This window comes from Schistocerca piceifrons, unplaced genomic scaffold (assembly GCF_021461385.2).
Source record: "Schistocerca piceifrons isolate TAMUIC-IGC-003096 unplaced genomic scaffold, iqSchPice1.1 HiC_scaffold_401, whole genome shotgun sequence".
Classification (NCBI taxonomy): Eukaryota; Metazoa; Arthropoda; class Insecta; order Orthoptera; family Acrididae; genus Schistocerca; species Schistocerca piceifrons.
Genome location: NW_025728627.1, coordinates 90,001 through 95,000, shown reverse-complemented (window position 1 = coordinate 95,000; position 5,000 = coordinate 90,001). Strand labels below are relative to the sequence as shown.

The 5,000-nt window shown below is 46.3% G+C and overlaps 1 pseudogene; it reads right to left on the bottom strand.

Moving 5' to 3' along the window:
* The window catches only part of LOC124748067, a 10,930-nt pseudogene that overhangs the window by 3,487 nt on the left and 2,443 nt on the right, over positions 1 to 5,000 (bottom strand).

Here is a 5,000-nt window from a genome sequence, read left to right as displayed (position 1 = left end):
CATTCCTGCCATTTCCCGGTGACCAGTCAATCTCGCACAGAGCAATTTCTCAAGGGCTTTGCCCAAGGTATCTAGCAGACATATTGGCCTGTATGCTTTGTGTTCTGTTGGGTCCTTGTCTGGCTTCTTTAGTATTATTATTTCTGCTCTTTTCCATCTCCTTGGAAAAGTACCTCTTTCCAGACATTTATTATATAGGTTTGCCAGTATCGGGGCTATTTTTCCTTTTATTGCTTGAAGTACCTCAACCGTGACCCTGTCGGGTCCGGGAGATTTTCCTCTTTTTAGGTTTGATATTACGTCTACCACCTCCTGCGGTGAGAAGGGGTAGACCATTGTATTGTTGTTGTATTCTTCTTGTGCTCTCTCTCTTATAGCCGCCTGCTCCGGTGTGTCCTCAGAGGGATCATCATCCGGTAGCAGGGCTTGGAGGAGCACCGTTATTGTTTCTTGTCTGGTTGTGGTCATTCTATTTTCGCCTGGTATTCTTATAGATGATAAGACTGTTGGAGCTCTTATTTTTTCCCTAGCTAACTTGTATGGCTTTCCCCAGGGATCCATTGCCAGGTTATTTCTTACGAAATTTTCCCAGCTTCTTTTTCTAACTTCTATAATTTCTCTTTTATATCTCTCCCTTAGTTGTCTGTATATACGCAGTCTATGCTCCCTGTCTTGTGGGTTAAATGTGCGCTGATACCTGCGTCTTGCCCTGCGCGTAGCCTGACGTAGGTCACTTAGTTCTGGAGTCCATGGTGCCGGGTGCACGCTTTGGACTCTGCTTCTCTTTGGTACGACTGCTTCTATTACTTCCTTTATACTTTGAACTATCTGCTCCGCTGTTTCATCAACCTCGAGATCCTCATCCAGCTCCGGCGGGCTGTACTCCCGGGAGAGTCTTTCCCAGTCTACCTTTTTATAGTCATATTCTGAAAGCCATTCCTGTGGCGCCACATTCTGTTCTGATTTTAATATATACTTTATTACATTATGATCACTGGTCGTTGCATTCTCCAATACCTCCCATTTATCTATTTTATTGGTAGCCCTGTTATTTGCCAGTGTTACATCTATATTTGTTTTTGCCCCTGCTCTATTTGAATATGTTGGTATCTCGCTAGGTGCGTTTATTATATCTAGATTTAATTCACTTATTGCATCTTCTAATTCCTGACCTTTTTCGTCTTGTTCTCCGCTGTGCCACAGGAATGACTTTGCGTTTGCATCCATTGCTATGATTACTTGATGGCCCTGTAGAGTTCTACATATTTCCTTTAGTTGTTCTAGGTACATAGTTATTGGCTCTCTATACTGACAATATATTGATACTAAATACCACTTAGTGTTTTTGGCGTGTACTTCGATTGTTACAACATGTTCATTTGTAAATTGATTTAATACTATTGTTCTTATATTACTATTTAAAATTACTATTGCAGACATTGGTCTTTCTCCCTTCATGATTATTTGAGCCGTGGCTGTCATTCCTGGGATTTTACCCTCCCGGGAGTACGGTTCTTGCAAGCATAGTATGTCAGCTTTATGTTCTTCTGCTAATTTACGCAACTCGTAATTTACTTGTACGCTTCTCATTGTATTAATTTGGAGAACTAAAAGATCCATTACGGATGATATGTATGGTAATGATCTTCTGGCCATGTCTTATTGGGGTCAAATCCTATTCGGCCGTATGTTGTTACCATTTGTATATATATATTTTCCAAATTGTATTTTACGCCTCTTCTTTCGTATACTTGCTTTACTATTTCCTGTAATTGTTCGTGTTCCGTGGGGATTCCGGCCGCGGCTAGCTGAATGCAGTCAACGTCCGCCAAAGCTGGATAAGTAATTCTCGAGCCGTTTGTGTGCCCCACTCTCACTAGTTGGCGTAATGCAGTGGTTAGCAGACCGGGTTCTTCTAGTCTTGCCATCTGCAGTGCGTTTTCGCATATCTTATAAGTGTTCTTTGGGTCCATTGCATTATATGTGTCACTCTTGCTTGACTGATTGTTTTTATCTTTTATGTGTTCTGAGTGGTCTCTTTTGGGCGAGCTCGGTCGTCCGTCCTCGCCCTTCATCGGCGTTTTCTTTTCATTAAAAACGGACGACCGAGGTCGTCCGTATTTCTTTCCTATGTTGTTCTTTTCTATGTCTTTGTTTTGTCTCTGTGTTGGTGTAGTGTGTTGTGTCCTGGGCGCCTCTGGTCGCCCATCTCTGCCCTCCATCGGCATTTTCTTTTCATGAAAAATGGGCGACCGAGGTCGCCCTTCTGTTTGTATTTGTGCTTCTTGCGTGTTCATTGTTTGTACTTGTGCGTCTATCATGCTTATTGTTTGTACTTGTACATCCCTTGTTGTATTTTGTTTCTTGTCTTGTATCAGTGTTTCTCGTTGTGTCTTGGGCACCTCTTGCTTTCTATCTCCGCTCTCCATCTGCATTTTCTTGTCATAAAAAACGGGCGACCGAGGTCGCCCTTGTGTTGGTGTTCTTTCAATGGGGGTATTGGCAATACAGTTTTGTGCTGTACATGTTTTGTGTTGATTGTTATCCCGTTTGTTATCCCGTGTGTTTTTTGTTGTTCCCTTATTTTCAGGTTGTTTATCCGTGATTTCTTTTGCATCTTTTTCCCTTGCCCCTACTGCTTCTCTGATTTTCATGCCCCTTAGCGTATCTCTTAGTTGTTTGCTTGGTGATTTATGCTTCTTTCTTTTCTCTTGGGGGTTAATCTCCATAATCTGTCCTTTGTATAAGTCTTCCTAGTAACAGCTGATACGTGGGGCATTCTTTGGAGTTTGGTGCTCTACATTTTCTTTTTCCCCTTCTATTGCATGGTATACATGTCTCAGGTCTGTTCTTCTCTGGGCACTCTTTCTTGTTGTGGTTGTCCGTTCCACAGTGACCACAGGTGGGGTCACCCCAGGTACAGTACTTCTGTACGTGACCCAGATCCATACATCTGTGACACCTGGGTACCACGCAATAATCTTTGACCGCGACTGAGCTATACTCCACATATACTCTTCCATTTTGTATGAGTTCTTTTCTCAATGTTGGGGAAACCTCAACTACTTGATGTCCCGTATCTCTGTCTTTTCTCCCCATTCTAAATTTTGGTCTAAATTCCTTTTTGAAGTCTTGTGGGCTCATTTTTTCTTCAAAATTCTGAGTGTAAATACACTCCGTTAGTTCCTCTGGTGTCAACCTATTTGACACATCAAATACAGTCATTAATGGCCATCTTTTCTTTGTCCTCTCACATATTACCGATCTCTGTAAATCTTTGTGCCCCATTATTGTGTTCCTATCCTGTTGGGTGGGAGTTTCCACTATGACTGCATTTTTTGCAACTACTACTTTGTTTATTTTAACTTTTGCTTTGGTTGGATTAATTACTCTTGTGAATATTTCCTTCACCTCTTTTACGCTCTGTCCTTCTTTTGGCTTCAAAAATAATGCCACTCCTTGTTTTGCTGTCACTTTTTCTATACTTTCTTTCATATTGATTTGTTGTTTCTGTGGTCCTCCTGCCACCACTGTGGCGTATGTTTTTGTTTTTTCGGCTATTATTTGTTTATTTTGTCGTTCCAGCTCTTGTATCCTACCTTCAAGCTGGCTTTGGGCAATTGCCCATAGGGCCAGCTTGTCTTTTATTTCATTTAATCTGTCATTGCTCATCTTCCCTTTATCTGTCACCAGTAGCGCATTTATCTCCTTTAGCCTTTCGGCTGCGCTCTTTATTTCATTTTCATCATTCACCTCGTATCGCTCGGAAGTCTCTCTCTCTGTATTTTCCGCCATGATTCTGAGAGAGACCAAAGAGTTGAGAGCCCGTCTCTTTCCCCGGACCGGCTCTTCTGGCATGGGGGGAGGCTAATTGCAGCTCGCTCACCAGTCCCGCCCCTTGACCAAGAGCTTTCAACAACTGAGCTGCGAGGTTTAGCGCGCCGTGGGAACAGCGCACTAGTCCTCTTCGAATGCTGCATCATCGAAGTTTTCTCCCGCTCCCTTACCGGCGAATGCCACCCACATTCCGGGAGAGCGGATTCACCCTCCGTCCTTCGCCCCCTACTAGGCCGAGTTTCCACCAAAAGGCTAAAGACCCGGTCCTACTCAGGTGCCGGGCCGGTCCCCCAGACGTTCGGGGGTCTGGACCCATCTAACCTAACCGGGGACGTGTCACCACGCCCCGGCTTGGCGGATCATGCCCCGGAATTCCAGGGGCAAGGCGGGTGACCTTCGCCGACTTGGGCCAGGATCCCGCCGCGACAAATGCAGCACCCGGAACCGGCGTACAAGATGTTCAGCACGCCGTCGCACCCCTGCCCTTTGGTCGCCCGAAGGCTTAACAGCTGCACCCCGAGAAGGCGAGCAGGGGCACTTGGGAAGGAGAGGCTAAGATGTTCGAGTCGCATCCTTCCCCCGCTGCCTATTCCCAACCATGTGCCCACACAAATCGGGGCACATAGCATGAGACAGCTATGCAGCTAGTAGATAGGGACAGCGGGAATCTCGTTAATCCATTCATGCGCGTCACTAATTAGATGACGAGGCATTTGGCTACCTTAAGAGAGTCATAGTTACTCCCGCCGTTTACCCGCGCTTGCTTGAATTTCTTCACGTTGACATTCAGAGCACTGGGCAGAAATCACATTGCGTCAACACCCGCTAGGGCCATCGCAATGCTTTGTTTTAATTAGACAGTCGGATTCCCCCAGTCCGTGCCAGTTCTGAGTTGATCGTTGAATGGCGGCCGAAGAGAATCCGCGCACCCCGCGCGCCCCCGGAGGAGCACGCTAAGGCGGACGCGGCCTCGCAGCAAGGAAGATCCGTGGGAGGCCAAGGCACGGGACCGAGCTCGGATCCTGCACGCAGGTTGAAGCACCGGGGCGCGAACGCCGCGCAGGCGCGCGCATCCTGCACCGCCGGCCAGCACGAGGCCGACCAACGGCGAGAGCAGACCACGCCCGCGCTAAACGCCCGCACTTACCGGCACCCCTACGGCA